The sequence below is a fragment of the Acomys minous genome (assembly GCF_964271855.1).
Source record: "Acomys minous genome assembly, chromosome: 5".
NCBI classification, from domain to species: domain Eukaryota; kingdom Metazoa; phylum Chordata; class Mammalia; order Rodentia; family Muridae; genus Acomys; species Acomys minous.
In genome coordinates, this window is record NC_140494.1 from 50902043 (window position 1) to 50923915 (window position 21873).

General features: G+C 34.6%; 1 pseudogene across 1 annotated transcript; it reads left to right on the top strand.

The window, feature by feature from the left end:
* Positions 1-20195: 20195 nt before the first annotated feature.
* On the top strand, positions 20196-20690 carry LOC311597394 (large ribosomal subunit protein uL24-like; annotated as a pseudogene). The gene has a single exon. The product of its transcript is annotated as a large ribosomal subunit protein uL24-like (transcript).
* The last annotated feature ends 1183 nt before the right edge of the window (positions 20691-21873 follow it).

Genomic DNA, 21873 nt, shown 5'->3' on the forward strand with positions numbered 1-21873 from the left:
GTTACATCACTTAGGATGATATTTTCTAATTCCATCCATTCACCTGCAAATTTCAAGATTTCCTTATTTTTAATAGCTGAGTAGTATTTCATTGTGTAAATGTATGACAGTTTCTTTATCCATTCTTCAGTTGGGGGACATCTAGGTTGTTTCCAGATTCTGGCTATTATGAATAAAGCTGCTGTGAACATGGTTGAGAAAATATCCTTGTTGCATTGTGAAGCATCTTTCAGGTGTATGCCCAGGAGTGGTATAGCTGGGTCTTGAGATAGAACTATTCCCAGTTTTCAGAGAAAGTGCCAGATTGATTTCCAAAATGATTTTACAACCACCAGTACAGGAGTGTTCACTTTTTTCCTCATCCTTGTCAGCATGTTCTGTCACTTGAGGTTTTGATCTTAGCCATTCTGATAGGTATAAGATAGGATCTCAGAGTTATTTTTATTTTCACTTACCTGATAACTAAGGACTTTGAGCATTTAACTGTTTCTCAATTATTTGATATTCTTCTATTCAGGGATAAAAGGCACATACCTAAGCAAAATAAAGGTTATATTCAGTAGCTGATATCCAATATCAGTGGAAAGAAACTCAAAGAAATTCCACGAAAATCAGGGACTAGATAAGGCTACTCACTCTCTTCATATCTATTCAATATAGTACTTGAAATACTAGCTAGAGCAACAAGAAAACAAAAGGAGATCAAGGAGATCCACATCAGAGAGGAAGAAGTCAAAATATCACTATTCACCATTGAGATGATATTGTATATAAGTGACCCCAAAATTCACCCACAAAACTCCCACAGCTGATAAACACCTTGAGCAAAATGTCTCAATGCAAAATTAACTTCCCTCCAAATCAATAGCCATCCTGTTTACAAATGACCAACGGTCTGAGAAAAAAATACGGAAATTGCATCCTTCACAATAGTCACAAAAAATACCATAAAGTATTGTGATGTAACTCTAACCAAGAAAGTGAAAGACTTATATGAAAGAAATTTGAAGATCCTGAAGAAAGAAATTGAAGAAGATATCAGAAGATGGAAAGATCTCCCATGATCAGGAGGATCAACATAGTAATAATGGTTATTTTACCAAAAGCAATCTACAGATTCAATGCAATCTGTACTAAAATACTTACACAATTCTTTACAGACTTTGAAAGATCAGTTCTCAACTTCATATGGAAGTACAAAAGAAAAAAAAAACTAAAACAGCTCAAACAATCCTGTAAAATAAAGGTCTTCTGGAGAAATCTCAATCCAGGATATTAAGTTATAATATAGAACAACAGTAAAAACAATGGCATGGTTATAGAAATAGGTTTGTTGATCAATGGAACCAAATCGAAAACCCAGAAATAAACCCACATACTTATGGACACTTGATTTTTGACAAAGAGTCCAAGACATACAATGGAAAAAAGATAGCATTTTCAGCAAATAGTATTGGTCTAACTGGATGTCTATTTGTAGAAAAATACAAATAAATCCATACTTATCACCCTGCACAAAACACAAGTCCAACTGAATCAAAGACCTGAATACAAAACCAGACACACTAAATCTGTTAGAAGAAAAATTGGGGAAGAGTCTTGAACTCATTGGTATAAGAGACAACTTCCTGATCAGAACACCAATACCTCAGGCTCTAATACCAGCAATTAATAAATGAGACTTCATGAAATTGAAAAGCTTCTGTAAGGACACTGTCAACAGAACAAAGCGGCAGCCTATATACTTGGAAAAGATCTTCACTAACCCTACATCTGACAAAGGGCCAATATCCAAAAAATATAAAGAGCTCAAGAAATTTAACACCACCAAACCCAACTATTCAATTAAAAATGGGTCACAGAACTAAACAGAGAAAGAGAAACAAACAAATAACAACAACAACAACAAAAGAGAACGATATCTACTTTTAGGACTTCCCATTTGCTTGGATATTTTTTTGCATCCTGTCATTGAACGGTGGTTCATATCTCTGAAGGTAAAAATGAGTTTCTGGTATAAAATTAAAAGATGGATTTTGTTTCTTAATTTAATTAATCTCGGTCTTTTTTAAGCAATTGAAACCATTAATATTTAAAAGAATTATTGAAATTTGTGAGTTGGCTTCTGACATCTTGTTATTTTTTTCTATTTGTATATTTAGTTCTAGTTTGCTTAGTTCCTTCTTCAGTTGAAATATAGATATTTGGGTGATGTTTTATTTCATGGACTTTGTCATTTAAGTTACTGAAATGTTGGCCATTATGTTCTGTGTTTTTATACCCTCTGAGACCATCCAGGTCTCCTCAATCTCTAAGAGGATGAGAGAAGACAGGATCTATGGAGGATAACGCATTTTATTTTTGGATGTGACTATAAATGGCTTGACTACATATCCTCCCCCTTAGAGGATTTAAATTCTCATGATCACAACTAACCTGAAAAAAAGACAAAGACCAGTAGCACATAAATGGCCATAAGAACTTACTCTTACTGTTCTGCTAAAAGGGCATATTAAACTAACTTCAATTCATTTGTCAATATCATCACAGATTAGTGACACTCTCAGTCCTTATCATCGAAACTTTACTTTTTTCCAGTAGGCACAGAAAACCACAATAGGCCAATATGCAGAGAACAAAAGGACTGTGGCGTGTTCAGCCTTAAATGGGACATTTATATCATACTTCCTACACCAAGGCACAAGAATCATTATGAAAAAGAGAGTAGAAAGACTGAGAGAGAGAGAGAGAGGTGGTGGGTAGCTATAGAAAACAGAGTTTTCCTGGATGTGTCAGAGAGTTGCTCTATGAACTGACAGTGGTTATAACAATACTTAGAGACCTGAAGAAACTTAAACCAAAAATAAATCCTGACATGGAGGAGTGAGGTATATATGCAGTCCCATGCCTAGCTGAGGAGTTGAGGAGTATTCGCAGTTGATAGCTTCAGTGAGAGAGGGATTCCATTTTAAGGGTATGACTCCTTCACATGACCCACAGAATCAACAAACCTGGCATCACAGGTTCTCATAAAGACGGAAGTGGCACTTGTGGAGCTGTATGGTTCTCCCTTATGTCCTCTGGAAATGTGTTGTGATTGTTTAACTGAGTTATTTTGTGGGACTCCTAACATTGGAGTGGAGGAGTCTCTGACTATTTTCCCTGCTCCTTGGACCTTTATTGCTTAGTCCAGCTTTGATGTATGGCTTTGTGCCTAGAATTACTGAAACTTGTTATGCCATGTTCTAGTGATATCCCAGGGATATTTCTGAAGGGAAATGGAGCAGGGGATCTGGGAGAGAGGGAGGTAATGGGAGAACTTGGAGGAGTGGAGTCGTGTGAGCCTGTGACAAGAATTATTGTATGAGAGAGAGTAAAGAAAATGAAAAAAAGAAAAAGAAAAAAATATTGAAAATAAAAATTTTAAAAAGAGATAATGTGGCTCCTGACAAGCCAACCATGCGTCAGTGAGTGTCCCATCCCCATGAGCGTAAGAATTGCATGAACTGAACCTCTTGGGTCTTTGTTTTGTTTACCGTTTTTTTTTTTTAATGGAGGGTTTTGATTTGGTTTGGTTCGGTTTTAGTTTTGGTTCTTTTGGGTGCATATGTCTCTTGTAGGGAGCATTGTCAGCTCAGATCGGAATGTTTTATTTAAACAATATGTATATACAAATATATATACAGATTTACTTGGTAGGGTTTTCTCTGTTTTGTTTGACTGTTATTTGACACTCCTCATTCCATCTTCTGTTTTCATCTCCCTTCCTACCTTTATAATAGAGCCCCCTTTTTCTCATTTCCCACGTCAGACCACTCTTACTGGTTATTGTCTTCTCTATTGCTACCCCATAATCTGCTCACCAGAAGTGATCCTTTCTAACTTTCTCAAATTACTACAAGATATGCACTCACATCTGAAGATTGGAGCTATGCGCCTCAGACAATAGATAACATGTGACATTTACCTTTCTGTATTGGGGTAACTCATTTTATCTGATCTTGAGAATGCTCCACAGTGATTTTAGTAATCACTGCTCCAGTTTTCAATCCCATGAACAGTGAAGAAGAAATCCATTTTTCCTATACGCCCTCCAGCATTTTTTGATGGTTGTTTTTTTGATCTTTGCTATCTTAAGAGAAGTACTCTGAAATCTCAAAAGGTGTGTGTATGTGTGTGTTTGTGGAATTCTTAGGGACAGTGAACATTTTCTTCTTCTTCTTCTTCTTCTTCTTCTTCTTCTTCTTCTTCTTCTTCTTCTTCTTCTTCTTCTTCTTCTTCTTTTGAACTCTCTTTTTGGGTCCCAATTGTGTTATTTGCTTTGCTTTACATAAAATTCTTGGAAGGAGTGATCTATATTTACAGAAAACAGAGTGGTAGAGGCCTATGAAGAGTAGCATGAGGCAATTTAAAACAGGGGGAAAAGCCTTTGAGATATAAAAATTGCTCATTCTCTTGATTGTTATGATATTACAAATACATGTTTATTAATCTATAACAATTTAAATATTTTAATGTCTCCTACATCAATTATACATGAAATTTTCAAATGAAATTGAAAACACACACACACACACACAAAGACACAAAATTGGGTGGATAGGGAAGGGAACATAGATCTTAGGGAATTTGGGCAAGAGAGTAAAAAATGATCAATATATTTTGCATAAAATTCTCAAAAATTAATCATTTTTTAAAAAAGAGATGGTCTTAAAAGCTATACTCCTTATGTCTCAAAATAGATAACTTTATTCACTTTTCTGATTGTAGATAGTAAAGTATTGTGTTAAAATGTGAACGTTCATTCATAAGCACTATGATGTCAGCCAATAATGAAGTGTGCAGCATCATTTGCAGGGCATGCTGCAAGTTGATATGCCTTCCAGTCAGTAAAAATTGGTCAACAATTGTAGGCTCAATTTTCTTAACAAATAATTTTTATTACAAACTTATTAACCGAGTACCTCATTTATAACCCGACTAACCTAAACAATAGGAAAAGAGATTAAAGAATACAATAATGAAACAGTAAGGATATCAGTTCCGAGGAACAATTCTGCTGGTGTAATCAGCAGGATTTCATCTGCTGGAACCTAGAGCAACCAGAACCTGGAACCTCAGCTGGAGCTGGAGCCCCAGAGCCTTCCCTCGAGCAGTTCTCTCTAGGAGCATCTCGCAGTGGATCAGTGAACAGCCAAAACTATCCCAAGTTTCCAAAGGCTCCGTCTCTTGTTTTTGGCTCATGTTTATACCTCCTCTCATCATTTGAGCTGCTTAATAACCAATCTCCCCCACATGATCGTTTGACTTCTAGGGGGATAAACATCACCTTGCTTTCTCTCACCAGTCTTTTTCTCATCCCCCACTTGTGATCTAAACAAAAAACATGTTTATCTCTCCTCCAAAAAATTCTAGAATGGAGTGAGGAAAAGGAAACATCTCATATAGACAAACCACCCAAATTAGTATGTGGGTCATGGGAAATACATGTTTGCTGAATTAGCAGAATATCTTGTAAAAGTTTTAAATTACTAAATTATGTTCAATTCCTTAACATCCTGTGTCTTCTGATTATTTTAATCTCCTGCAGAAACAGAGTGATAAAAACACATTTAAGAATATGTTTTGAAAGGAAAAGTTAAAACAAATACAAGAATTGCTTGTCTCTATCATATAGATTCCAGGGAGCTCAGGTTGTGGGTCTGGTTTGCAAGAGTCTATATCAGCTGAAACACCTCACTCACCCTGATCTTTTGAAATAAGCTTTTTCCTCTTTTCCTTTTCAACACTGACAACTCTGTGTTTGGATATGTGTGAGTATGTGTATGGTGTGTGTGTATGTGTGTTTGTGTTTGTGTGTGTGTGTGTGTGTGTGTGTGTGTGTGTGTGTGTGAGTGCATGCTTGTACACATGTGTTCATGTGCATGCATGTGTATATGTGAGATCTGAGACAAGATAACATGTTGTCTTTGCTGGATTCAAACCCAACTAAAGATGATCTCAATTTTGTTAATACCCTGCCACAACTTTTCTAGTGTTGAGGCTGGATTTTAAAAGATTTTTTTAAAGCTAAAAGAAACCTTTTTGGTGAATCAGGAATTTCTAATTTCTTGGCACAATTGTATTCAATTATATGTTGTAGGTATTTGGATCTCACCAAAAAGTGAAAGTGTCAGCATAAAATTTCCATAGTAATTCATATATATTTGTTGGATTAAAAAATTTTTTTTACATAAATGGCTGTTACCCTGTATACATCATCATTTGAGTGCAGCGCCCACAGAAACAAGAACACTATGTGTGTGCTGGGGATTGACCAGGGGTCATTTGGAAGAGCAGCCAGGGTTCATTGAGCTATCTCTCCATCCCCTGGTCTCTTGCATTTCATGGAGCTCTTTTTATAGATAGTGGTCAATTCTCTTGTTTCAACCTATATTTGATGTTTGTCTCAGTTTTTTATTTCTTTGATAAAATACCCTGAAATAACTGAGCAAATAAGGAATTTTATTCTGCTTACAATTTCAGGTGACAGCCCCTCAGTGAGGGGAAGTCAAGACAGGAAATTGAAGCAAGTTAAACCACTTCCACTGTCAAGAGTGCATAAACATGTGCACCCTCATTAGTTACTTGTTATTTGCTTTTTTATTCTCTGTTGAGTTTCTCCACTCTTACACACGTTAGGATCATCTGACCAGGGAATGGTGCTACCCGCTAGTAGCCTGGTCTTCCCATATCAATTACCTGAAAATTTCACTATTATCATCATAATTTTCTAATACACAATTAAATTTATTTCAAAAATTATTTCATATATATGATGTTCTTGTAATTTATTTTTCAGGTAACCTCATGTTTATATTTTTCTTTTCAACACTGAGAAAGATTTATAATTGGTGTTGTTTTGTTGTTTGTTTGCTTTCAAAACAGAGTTTCTCTGTGTAGCTTTGGCTGTCCTATACTACCTTTGTAGAACAGGTTGGTCTGAACCTCATAGAGGTCTGTCTTCCTCTGCCTCCCAGAGGGGGGTTTCAACCTGCTTATAAGAAAAGGCCAGCAACAGATTCAAGAGAGAACCATAAAGAGATTTGGGAAAATTATTTTCTGCATCAACACTTTCTAATGGATAGGAAATGCAACATTTCTTCTTCCACAGACTCCCCAAATATTGACCTTCATTAGTAGAACTATGATACCACATGCTCAGCTTGGGTTTCCTCTGCCTAAGTACAAAATTTCCTTTCACTCAGGCATCATGGTACTGTACATATGACTGACTAATGTCAGAGTCAATTATTTTTTGTCCTGTTTTTTAGTTTATTAAAGGGGATAGCTGTTCAAGTATCAAATATCATCACTTTTCTTACAACTGACACCAATGGGTCCTTTGCTCAAAATCTTCAGGAATATCTCTCTCTGTCTCTGTTTCTGTCTCTGTCTCTGTCTGTCTCTGTCTGTCTCTGTCTCTGTCTCTGTCTCTGTCTCTCTCTCTCTCTCTCTCTCTCTCTCTCTCTCTCTCTCTCTCTCTCTCCCCTCTCCTGTTCTCTTTTTGTCTTCCTGCCTCTCCTTTTTTATCTCTCTCTCCTCTCTGTGTTTCCATATATGTGTGTGATTAAATGTATAATAAACAAAAATTACCTATTACAAATTCAGTAGTGTTACTACCTTCTGATTACTTTATATTTAATAAAATTGATCACACTTTAGCTCTTATATAGTCTTTTATTTTGCATAATCTTTGAGAGATCATACTGAAAGCTAAGGCCACATCATGTCTTGACTGCCTTCTTTGACTTGAGATTCTTTAACATTTCATTCATTATGAATTCAGCTTCTAGAGAAATAAACATATTTTGATTGATCTTCTACTTAAAATTTCAAATGATTTCTCACTTCAACATTTATCACCCTGACACTTAATACTTTTTAAATGTGGGCATTTATCTCCCTAAGCTAATATGTCTCTGGTTACGACATGCAATTTACTTGTCTAAAAGAAGAATCCTAATATATTTTGATATATTTATCAGATAGTACTTTCTTCTTCATGTTGTCTCTGATTGAAATTTAACTTTCTTTGAAATCTGTAGATGCCCAAACAAATCCAAGAGACTCTGATATATTCACATTTTAGATACAAAGTGGATAGTTTGGGACATGCTGTTTGTTGACTGGTATGTCAGTACTTTGTTGCAGTGTTATGTAGTGTGAAATATAGGTTTCTATTCTTAAAGTGTAACTCTGAAACCAACACAGTGCATCCTGGAAGAGCAACACAAGTTCTTGCCTGGACTTTCTGCTTTTAGATCTTAAAATTGAAAGCGATATTAACTAAACATTTTTTTTTTTTTTTTGCTACCTGTTAATACCATCTGGAAACTCTGCTTCTTCTTTTACACCATTTCAGCACTTTTTCCACCATAAGATACCACTTTTCACCCTAGTTTTATTCCATTTCAAAACGATGAAATCAGGAAAGTAAATGCTGTTTATATAATGCTGTCTTCCATTATGATGACTTTCCATCAGCAATTTTCGAAAACATCCTCATTTACTCTTCAAATTGCTCTGAAAACCTCTAAAATGGTCATTTATTCCCCTAGTCACTACCAGTAATCTAGGCAATGTGTCTTTTCCAACTGCCAATAATACTGATTTATACATCCTGTTGGGGGTTTTCCTTGTTACAATCAAATGGCAATTTTATTTCACTGAGCAGTAACTTGCTGAAAATTAATAGAATTTGTTCATATTTAGCCTTGGTTGGAAAAATGAGTATTTTCTATAAAAGTGTCAGTGAAGACAGAATTAGTTTTTTAGTGTAAGACTACCTCTGTCATTAGCCAGAAAATTAACTGGCCTTAGTCAGGTGGAAATGAGACCTGTTATTAGGAGAGAAACAATATGTTTGTGTGGATCTGGATTTAATGTCATATTACTTACTATTAAATGCTCTTATTATAGAAATAATTTAAGCATTAGAATCACATAACAACAATATGATGGAGTCAGTATGCCATACCTGAAAGGAGTGCAAATATTTCTCATTTATCACTACTATAATTACTGGAAAGTCATTATTCTTTACATGACAGTGTTTCCCTAAGGATGTTTAGGAGTGGAGAAATAACTTTAGAAAAATATTATATTTTCAGAGACATCTTTGATATCCACAGAATAAAATTAAATAAAATCAATTACTCCAATATCCAATATTATACATACCTATGAAACTCGCTTAAGTTGAGATGAACTAAGCAATCACTTTGGGTTCTTTTACCACTACTGATTTCCTTTACAATATATGTGGTAAAACATGTTTTTTTTCAAAAATTAAGTACAAATATAATGACCCCAAATATCTTCATTTATTTACCACTTATGTTCAGTCAAAATTGTAAAACAGAATGAGTAATTGGAAATATTTGGAGGTCATAAAAAGCAAATTACCTGCCAATTTTCATTTCTTGTCATTTATCCAAGAAAAAAATAACCTTGCCCCTTGTAAATGAATACCTTGGGGCATGTACTGTATTGGATTTTATGTCAGGTCATGCGAGGCTCATGATGGACTTTAAGCAGTACAACCCTGACATGACAGAGAATGTAGCTTTGAGTCCTTAAATTAGTTTTCTGTCATCTGAGCTTTTACTAAATGACACTTGTTTTTTCAAAGTCTCTAAATGATTGATGGTCTGATATTTTAAAACACTAAGAAAGAATCTATAACTACCCAAGCTAACCACATGCATCCGAAATAACACATTCTCTGTCTCTTTTCCCTGCTTCCTCAGTGAACCCTGGAAATTTGTTATTAGAAGATTACATATAATGTGTGTATGTAAGAAATAGATTTCTTTTAGAAACTCAGTAATCAAACAAATATTTATTTATGTATTAAGTATGAAGCTATACTTATTCCCATGATACATGTTCAATACTGTAAGACAATCTATAAATCCTTATTTTAATATCAATTAATTTTACATCACAAGAAAACATGAAGGGTTAGAGTTAGGAAGCATTCAGATCCATGTTACTATTTTTCCTAGTTATTTAATTTTCATACTCAAAATAAAAACTTAAAAATTAAAATATGTAGTTATGTGCTAGTAGAACATTCCATCTCTGCAAAGTACCTTCAATAAACACAATGAAATCATATATAATTTATTCATATGCAACACAATTTAATGACTATGCTAATATAATTTATAATAAATTTTATTTTATCTAAATTCACCCTATTGTCCCAAAATATTTTAGAGAGTACTCCTCCCATAATAAGCATATGTTAATCACAACACATTGTACTTTGTTGTGAATCTTCAATCTATATATCTGACTATAGTTTCAATAACACATTTTTTAACTGGGTGGATGTTTTTGCTTAGAGATGTGATAACTTGTATACCTCAGATTATCCCCAAACTAAGTGATGTATCTTCTTCATATTCCATATTTTTGTTTGACAAGAGTAGCACTGAGGTATACTAAATAAATTGAAGAAACTGTAGAAATGAAGACTCTAGATTACCTCATTAAAAACAAAGACTTGAAAAATTCCCTTAACTGTCCCACTACATAGGCTAGATCTGATTGGCTTTACCCATATAAGAATAAAAATCAATATTGAACAATTAAAGTCACTTATATTTCAAATTTTCTGAAGGTTGGATGATATGATGGGATTTCGTATCATGGAAAACACACTCTGTATGCACACATAGCAGTGTTTACAGACAGCCTTAAGTGAGGTGTGAAGTCCCACAATGAAGCACAGGAAGCCATACCATAGATTTGGGAGCCAGACCAAATAAAAAGATGCTAAAATGTGAAGAAGATAGCTGAGTACTAGCATGCATCTTTTCCTGCTTCCTGACTGCAGAGGCAACCTACATAACCAGCAACCTTAAGCTTCAGTTGCTGTATTGTACTCTGAAGTCAAACTGTGAGAAAAGCAAGCCCTTTTCTCCTTAAGTTTTCAGTCAGTAATTATTTTAAAGCAAGAAGAAAGGTAACTAACTCAAAAAGTGGACAAAAAAGTGTTTGTTTAAAAAATCTAAATGGTTCTTAAGTAGAAAGTTTAAGATATTGTAGATAATAACAATTATAAAATTATAAAATTGTTATATGACATTTTAATAGAAATTTGAAATAACCAAATACTGATGGCATTGCATATAGTAAAGATTGTGTTTCTGAGATACTGGAATCAAGGCTGGGCTACAGGGCATTGCTAATATATTCTAAGGAATAATATGGAATATATTACATACATCTCCTCAATATTGAATGACTGAATTTAAAAGTTCTGGACTAAGTTTCAAGGCAGCATAATATTTAACCTGTGGCATGGTTATTGCTCACTATGACTCTTATGCTTTATAATGAAATGTAAATATGAACATGTGAAATTTTTGTCAATGAAAGAAGCATGAGGGGATTTAAAGGAGCCAAAAAGAAATGGTTAAAGAAAATGCCTTTACTTGTTACATGTTATTTTCTTTTTAAAATTATTTTATTTTTGTACATATACATTTATATTATTACACATATATACAATGGATTACCTATGGCAAGAAGAACCATGACACACTCAGGAATTATATAAATATTACATTCTTAGTGTTTTGACTATTGGTATCTGACAGCCTTAAAGAAGACATATTTCCTATCTTGGTGCATCTAAATTTCTGAATGTAAATCAATCTCCATCACATATTGTCATTATCAACTTAGAACACCTATCTAGACATAAAAATATCTTAAACCATGAAAAACTAAGCTTCATTGTAAAACTAAGCTACCTGTACTTCAACTCCCTCAGAGACTTGAGAAGGAGTAAACTTGATTATCTGAGTATGCTGGGAGTGAAGGTTAGTAGCTTTCCAAATGAAAAGATGACAAAGACAGTTTTCTACCTGAATAGTCATACAAAAACTATCTATAACACTGAAGCAACTTCTTCAGCCTTCTGGCCCAATATATCTGACAGACACATTTTTGAGGCAGGAACTATTGAGGACTTGCTTACCCTGTCTAGGCAGAGTTTGGCTGTCAACTCTGCCTGCATCCAAGCTTGCCCTTTTTATGGCAGAATTCTGTCTTTGGTAGAAATGAGGACCTTTTGTCCTGTAGCTAGTGCCACATTTGAAGCCCTCTCCATAAGGAGGTTCTTTGATGTTCATCATCCTCTTTGAGGTAGGCTGGGTGTTGCCAGGAGTTAACCTGTCTCATTTCAATGAATCTTTAAAGTAATAAAAACATTATAAATTCCATATTCTGCATGTCTCCAGAGTTTTTGAAGACCTTGTCTTTCTATAGAGTCATCTCTATCTGCTATACCTAAGATGTATATTCTTGTGATAAAAGTGACTAGCAATTGACATGACCATGATTTAATCTACTAACATTTCATTTGTATAACTTATTTCTCCCAAACAATTTGATAGCACTTTCAAAGCATTGGAAGTAAACTTTTATTATAATTGAGTTATATGGGTACAATAATTCATATTAGAGTATATATATCATGTGTGTGAAGAATAATCTTACATTTGAATTCTATACCACTGTATCTAGAACTTATTTTGCATCTATATACAAAATTCTATATCAGTGATTTAAAAGTATCTTGTGAGTGACAATTGAGGCATTAAGTTGAGGAGTAGATTCACTAATCTGCTTTTTGTTCTACCTTCCTTGTACATTTACATATTCCCCCCTCTTTCTTTTCAACCACTTTCTCCAAACAGGAAGTCAATGTCTAGTATACTATGAGGAATGCACCCTGTCAGGTCTGATCCAGTGTCAGCGTCTGATTCTTTTGTTCTGTAAGCATACAATTTCTCACAAGCAATATACAGTCCTAAAATTATACATGTATAAAAAGTATGTGGGGTGCATGTAATAATTAAGGCTGGATTTCTGCTCTTTTTATGAGCAGGAAAAGAAGACATCTGTAAATCTTCATTCATGCCATATGAAGAATGGCATCTAATAGTAATTCATAGGGTTTCTTTAGTCAAAAGGAATCATTGTCTATGCCTAAACATTCACGTTTCAGCCAACCTCAGAGAGATTCCCATATGATAGGACTAGCAATATAAGTTACCTGCTTGTTCTTCAGTTTAAATTCTTCACATCCTGATTTTAGGTCCCTCCCTCAATCCTTCCTGATATCCCCTCCCTCCCTCATCCCCTCTCCCTCCCTCCTTTAGAACTCATAAACGGGAGCCCTCTTCCTCTCTATTTTAATTTTTTTTAAGCCTCATAGAGATGAGAAGATGGTTCATTTGCCTAAGTACTTGCCATAGAAGCAGGGGTTGTGAATTTAGAGGCCCAGCCCATGGAAATGTCATGCATAGTGATACATGCCTGAAATTCCAGTATTAGTAGGACAGATACAGGGGCATTCCTTCATTGAGTCAGGCAGAATAGACAGCGGGAGATTTCAGATTCAAAGAATGTCCTTGTTGCTATTCTATTACTTTAAAGACATACCATTACCATGGAAACTCTTAAAAAGGAAAGCATTTAGTTGGGACTTGCTCTCAGAAAATGAATTCATTGTTATCATGGTGGGGACCATGGTGTCATGAAGGTAGACATGGTGCTGAAGAAGTAGCTAAGACTACTGTATCCCAGTACATAGGTAGGAGGAAGAGAAAGTTTATCAGTAGGCCTGTCTTGGGCTTTATCTCAGTGCATCCCATAGTGTCACATTTCTTCCAAAAAGACTACACACATTGATAGACCACACCTCCTAACCCCTCCCAAATAATGTTACTCTCTGATGAGTAAGCATTGAACAATGAGCTTATTGTGCCATTCTTATGCAAAAACACACACACACACACACACACACACACACACACACACACACACCACAAATACATACTAGATAGAGACTGGGCAATGTTGACTTCTATTCTGTCCACTCATGTGCTTACACATGCTGTTAAAGAATTCCCAGGCTCTACATCTAGCCAATAGAAAAGTGCCGTGAAACAAAAAATCCACTCTTCAAGCACTCCAAATTGTGAAATGAAAATTCATTTGAAAGAGGATCATCTAATATATAACTGCAATAGAGAGATTCCTTGCTCACACTGAAAATTAATGTTTTTCTAAGTTCTAGCACCAAAACATACAAAAGAATGTGAACAGATGTTGTATAGCCACTCTACGGCTGTGATAACAGTGAACTAAACCTCATTATGAACTACCAGGAAACATTGGCAATGTACTGCACATGGTAGAAGGTTTTTCATGATGTAAAATTCAAGGGTTATGGATGTTTGCACCAGAGTTCTAGGAAGAGTGTCTGGGTAGTCCATGTGTGAAAGGAGCCATCTGTTATAATAGATTACGGAAAACCATTGCAAGATTCTATGACAGTGAAAAGGAAATTGTAAGACACCTAAAAATGACATAGTGGTCAGGATGTTTAGATATTGAGGAAACTTTGTGCCCAGAGGCACCATATGAATCTAGCCATGTGAAGGCTACAAGTATTTCAGGCCCCAGAATTGAAGGATTGAACTACTTAAGACTCTGGGAAGCCAGATGATGACACTAAATGATCTAGATATCAGACATGGAGCAAGGAAGAGTGATCTTGCTTTAGTTCATCTCTTCCTTGTTTCCCGTCCCTCCCCTCTTCTAGTAGCTGTATACACAATGCCATCACACCTGATTTAAAACAAACAGAAAAGCCTTTGTATTTTTGAACAGTGCTCTAATTTTTAAGATTTTGGAGACTTTTGCCATTTAACTAAATTGTTTCATTTTAAGATAGTCATAAGACTCTGAAGACCATGGATGGAGTATTAGGATTGAAACTAATGTGTTTGTCAGTTTAAAATGATTTGTCTTTATTGTTAACCTGATTAGATTTGGGATCACAAAAATACACCACTCTAAACATTTTTGGAAGGTAATTTAGGAGTTTAGCTAAGTGGCAGAAAACTCACTCTGAATGTTTAGCACCATGTGATGGACAGAGGTTTTGATATTGAACAGAAAAATAAAAAAAGGAAGAAGATAGGTACTGTGTGTGTGTGTGTGTGTGTGTGTGTGTGTGTGTGTGTGTGTAACAACTAAAAGGAAGCCATAGATATGAAAGGAAGCTAAGGGAGCCAGGACATGGTTAGTGTTGAAAGAAGAAGAAGAAGAAAAAAAGAGGATGCTATGTAATTATGTTTTAACTTTTTAAAAATTTTTAAAAATACATCTCTCAGTTTCCTGCCTGTGTACCCAGGGTCTAGATCTCTTCACACATTCTCTGTTGTGTGGACTATATTTCTAAACTGCAAATGGAAACAAATACTTTCTTATATTTAGAAAGATTCATTAACTAAAATAGAAACAACAACATCTTTTTAATTGAATTTGATAATTTTAACTTCACAAATTATAATATTCATTTACTCAAAAGACACTTTAAAATTTTTGACATAACCAACTAGGAAGAGAAATAAGAACTCATTCTAAAGAGCAATTTCCACAAAGAATATATTCTAGAGAGAAATTTGTGAATTGAAAATAAAATTTAATATGATTAGCCTTAATAAATTTAAATTTCTTGTTGTAAAGTGAAAAACGGTTTCATAAAATAAGGATTGAACTCCCTAGAAATGACATATGTTTTTGATAGAAATGCAAATTCCTAGCATGATTATTGAAAGTTCTTTACCATGTTTTATTAATGAAAATATGTATATATCTCTCATCCCTACATCACTATTATTTCCCCAAGGAAAGACAACAATGTTCATAAAATACATTATGAAAACATTTACATTAGCTCAGTTGTAACTACCAATGATAGAATATTACTAAATGAATAAAGTTATTCTGTCAAATCTATATTCCATAATTTGGACATGTTGTAAATTTCAATGGCCCACATATCAAATATTTCATCTCTACTATAGTGATTTGATAATGGTAAACATTTCATTCTGGATTTCATGGAAAGTCCATATGATATCAGTAAAACTGCATTTCAAAGGAATTAAAGTAGCACTCATGACACAAGGAGATTCCTTTCACACATGCAATTATTCTATGATAGAACCTGACCCAAGAAGTACTTGGTTTGGTGGCCTTGTGAAATTCCTGTTGGGAAAGGTAATACTCTTGGTCATATATGCTTCTTTTATTCACTGGAAAGCCTTCACAATAACTGAGCAGATACTGGCCAGTGCTCTTTACTTCCAGAACTAGGAGCTTAATGACATGTACTTTGAAGCTCTTTATATGGACTCAGGTACACACTCTATTTTACTAAGGGAAAACTGACTAAAACATCATGAATGTTATAATAGTCCATAATAAACTGTAAAGAAAAAAGAGACATGGCTACAAGGAGGGCAGTACGTTGTCTAAATGACAGCATTTGAGATACTTAGGCAAGGAAATACTATATGTTAGCAGTCCAATTGGTTCTCATAGTAAATTCTAGAACCATCAGCGCTACAAAGTGACACTCTGTCAAGAACAACAACAACAAAGAGACATCATGATATCCAACAATATGCATAGTTTTTTGTTGCACTGAGAATAAAATAAGCAAAAGAAACAATTTTAGAACCATCATTTTATATGATATTATAATAAATAAAACTTATGAAGTTATTATCTGGAAGTAGTAGGAGTGCTGGAATCAAATCTATAGAGGAGACTGTGGAAGACAATAAAAGTATTCTAAACTATGATTATTGTGTGAGTTATAGGACAAAATTCTTTTTGAAAAGTCATAGAACTAGACCCTGAAAAAATGTTGAGTGTACATAAACCATACATCTATAAAATTGATACAAATAATAATGTTTCATATACCTGTTTGTGTTATATATTAATTTGTATTTTCATTCTTATTTAAAGCCATATGTTCTGTGTCTTGTGCATAACCTTGATTTTTATAGTTAATAGTATTTTTCCTCTGTCAATATACATATGTCTTAGCTCCTGATGCAATAACTTTGCAAATGTGTCTAAGGAAATAGCAGATCTAATCACAAAAACATAATTTCCCTGCTTTCTATGACATTATGTTAAATACTATGTAATATGTTTGTATGAAATCTTTTCTGTTACATATTAATGATACTATTTTGAGTATTTGTCAAATTTATATAATAAAATAACATTAATAGTTTAAACCTCAACTGCTTATTCTCAAAGTTCCAACATTTGGTAATCCAAGTCCAAGGATGAGTAGTTTGACTTCCTCTGAGCCTCTCATCTTGTTTTCTGAGAGATGCCTTGTAATGGGTCAGAACTATGAGATTTCTTGATGAGCCTTGGTACTGCTTGCTCTTGTTCTGAAAACACCAGTATATTACACCAGAACATCATTGACATTGTTTACTATTAATAGTCTCTTAAACATTTATGCCACCATATTCCAGGCACTGCTTTATTATTTAGTGATGCATATATGAATTTGGTGGTGACACATTCCAGTTTTAGGAGAAAACAGAATTAGGTCATGGAAAGCTCACTCTTTGTGGGTCTAGTAAATAGAATTTCAAATCCTATTTTCATTACTTCATGACCTGTGATGAGCATGCTGACTTCTCCAACTGAACTTTCCTCATGTCTAATCAACTGGGAATATAAATAAGTTAACTAAACTGATCTCAATTTACAAATAATATGATCTTTCATTTTTCAGAGAATGAAAATATTGAACAAAAGGTAGTTCTAATTTTAACTGTGAATCTGGAATATCAGTATCTCATTCCATAAAAATTTTGTGAAATTTTGTCTGTATCTACTATTAAGCATCTTTATTAGTGTTTTGAATAAACTTCTTGTTCCTAAAGTGTTCATATCTTTATTCCAAGTCCCTTACTGTCCCCCTATTTATTAACTCAAAGTTTGCATTTTTATAAGTTGTATTGATATAAAGAAATTTGAAAAGAAAAATGTTAATAAAATCATTGGCATGTTTATGTAAAAATACATATCATATTAGCCAAGTACAATGTTTATAATAATAAAGAATGTATGAGATGATTTCCTCTTAAAAATATCTTTATTGCTGTATTCTGCTTTCTATGTGTGGGCATTCAATCAATTAAACATGGATTATACATCTGCAGTGGCTCAGAGTGCAGCTCTGTGACCCTTGACTGTGCAATTCCTTGACTTCATAGTACCACGCACAAGAAAAGCACAGTTGCTGCTGCAATGAAAATATTGGGTTTTCCCCCTTTATCAATAGTCTCTAACAAACGCATCATTATAATATTTACATAATACTTAAATTACCTTCAAAATCTAAAATTCCTTTAAGTATTGGAAAACGTATGTAGGCTTTGTTCTGAAAGAATACCATTTAACAAAAGAGGCATGAGCATGTGTCAGTTTGACGTTGACAGATTTCCCAGACTACGTTCTCTATAGATTCCATGTGGTACCTAAACTTTTAAGTAGTGTCTTCTCTTTATTAACACTTTTGGCAATAATTATCTAATTTTTTTTAATTGGAAATATTTTCTTCTGGAAATACCCTGTTTCACATAAAAGTAAAGTAAATATGCATTCTGTCTTACCATTGTAAACAGAAATAAATACTTGCATTAAAGCATCATTGATAAAGCGGTGAAAAAGAATTTTCTGTAGCAAGCATCCACATTTCTAATTTTAAGAAGGAAGAATCATCATCTTTATAGGTTTTATAGTAGAAATGTAAATATTACGCACAGAGCTAGTTTTCTGTTATAATATCCTCAGTGAACTACTATATTTAACTATCCCCAGCTGTGATGCATCTACTTCTGATTTTATAACAGGTCTGAGGAGCAAAGAGCAGCTACTGCCATAGCAATTTTCTCCTCTGATTGCACAGGAATGCCACCTAGTGTCACAACAGTTACTGAGTTCTAGCTGCTTTCTAAAAGAAGTTAACATTCTGCAGCATAGTTTGGCAAGAGATTCAAGGTTATAATACAGCAAGCAAACAGTGCAGAATGATCTAACATCCCCTGACAACAAAGAAAACTCAGCCCAATTAGGCTTTAACAATTTGGAGTTTCATATTTTGTGGAAAGTAAATACCAAAAAATTCATCAAGCTATTTTTCTCAAACCATAGGTATTATAGAAGAAACAAACAATAAATGTTTACGCAATCTGCTCAATGCTTCATTGATTTACATTTTAATTTTGTTTCACAATAGCCAGAAATACAGCAAAAACATGCTATTTCTGCTGTTCAGAATACTTTAGATGTCATGAATTTCTAGGAAAAATGAGGAAAATACAAGCACAACTCGAGTTGAAATATTTTCTGTGATTAAAGTAATCTTAATTGATACTATTGCTAACTGCTGTCCCATGCAACCACCTTTGATGACTTAATATAAGAAAGATTTCTGTAATTTCAGTGATATTCAAAATGAAAATGAGCAAGTTCATTCATTGGGTTTGTCAGTTTCTATTTTGTAGCTGACTTACATAAGTGCCATTTTCAGATACTTAATTTTCAAGCTTTGAAGCCAGCTTAATTATACAAGTGCTCTGAAGAACTGCTTCGCTAATTTTTGCTTATGAGGGGCAACAGTGGATTATTTATTTTTTCATGAAACATGTACTTGAGTGGGATGTGACAGGAAGTAGCATATAGAAGTCAAAAGGGAAATTAGTAAATGAAAAGATTTATGTCACAATGAGAACAGAGGTATGTGACAGTTACATAGATATGCAACCCAGTGTCATATTTTTCTGCATTCTTAAAAATGAACCTGTATACATCATTACTTGAAGTTTTCCTGTCAGTTAACAGCCTGAACAAGCACTCCTGTTACCACCACAAAATCAATTTATATGACAATTTTGTGCCTGTCAATTAACAGCCTTAACAAGCATTCCTGATACTATGACAAAAATCAAGCTATAGGACAATTCTGTGAAAGGAAGCAGTTTTGACCATTGGAAGATCTTAGGAATCTGGGTTATAAGGATAGCCCATAGGAGTGTGCCTGTACCCAATATCCTAATGTACATCTTCAGATCCATCTCTAAAGTACTCTTTAACTCAACAAAAAACAGTAGCAGGCAGACTTAACACTCACTTCTAAAGATAGACTCATCTGGTTTTTACCGGTGTTGTTACTAGACACCATGTGCACCAAGAAAAGGTTGCTTTCAATATTAGTTTAAAAATATATGTTTTAGCTCTTTCTTCTTGTGGCCATCGCTGGATCGCAGCCGCCAAAATGAAGTTCAACCCCTTCGTGACTTCTGACCGGAGCAAGAACCGCAAACGCCATTTCAATGCCCCCTCTCACATTCAGAGGAAGATCATGTGTTACCCCCTTTCCAAAGAGCTGAGACAGAAGTACAACGTCCGGTCCATGCCCATTCGAAAGGACGACGAAGTGCAGGTTGTCCGAGGACACTACAAAGGCCAGCAGATTGGCAAAGTGGTCCAGGTATATAGGAAAAAGTACGTCATCTACATTGAATGAGTGTCGCGAGAAAAGGCTAACAGCACAACTGTCCACGTGGGCATCCACTCCAGCAAGGTGGTCATCACCAGGCTAAAGTTGGACAAAGATCAGAAGAAGATCCTGGAAAGGAAAGCCAAGTCCCGACAAGTAGGAAAGGAGAAGGGCAAATACAAGGAGGAAACGATGGAGAAGATACAGGAGTAGAGGCCTCTCGCGCACAGCTCTCATTAAAAACTGTTTAAGTAAAATAAATAAATAAATAAAATAAAAATATATGTTTTAAATCATTGAAATGCTATTTCAAAGAAAGAATATTATATTTTGAAATTCAAGATGATTTCATTTATTGGTAATAAACAAAAATCAGTGTCCACATCTTGGTCCAACTGAACTTAAAATTAGCACATAAAATGGGCCATAATCTAAATGTTGTTCATATTTTCTCAGATGGTGGGAGGAGATAAGAGCAATTGCCAAACCTTTCTCGCCTGATTTGAATTTTCCATGGCAGGTTCCACTCAGCTGTTCTGGCTTAAACTCCTGTCCAATCTGACTGATTCAGACTGGCTTCTTTTGGCTTCTAATTGAACTGCCTTTTTGTCCTCAAACTAATTCTGTCAATATGTTTTAGTCTTCAGACTCCTTGTCATTCTCTGACTCATTCTGCCTTCACCTGTGTCTAGCTTGTTCTCTTTGCCAGCTGTCTCTGAAGAAACTGTCCTGGTAATCAAATTTCAGTTTAACAAAAACTTTTCTCTCTCTCTCTCTCTCTCTCTCTCTCTCTCTCTCTCTCTCTCTCTCTCTCTTCTTTGCTGTTCTTAAATAGGCTTTCTTTCCTGTTCTGTTCTCAGGAGAGTTGGGCAGATCTTATTTCTGATTCAGTCAGTCAAATCTTTCACAGAATTGTCACTTTGTCTGGCCCTCAATGAAACATCACTTTCCTATGTGGCTGCTTTTTTCTATATACTAACCTTTCCTTCACTGTTTGGAATGAAAGGTGTGTACTAAGGGTGTGCCTGTACTTTAGGCAGATCATACTTTAATCCAGAGCGTGTCTGCATTCCAGTTGGACCTCAAAGACCATGGAAGTTCTTCGGATGTGATCCCCTGCCAGAGTAGCCTTGTGGCTGTATTAAAATTCTTCTATAATATACTTTTAGCCACGCTCTGTAACTAACTAAATATATGTAAGAAAATAACTTTTTATAAATTTTCTTCATTTATAGAATGAGGCATTTTTGTGTATTATCTATACATTTGTTTTTTGTTCATTCAATATTTTGATTTCCAGAAGTCCAAATATTATGTATTCATTTTGCCACATAGCAAAACATTCACTATGGTGTAAATGATTGAAAGAAGATGTTAGTAAGGAAGACATTGGGACTTTGACAGTAGGAATGTGGAGA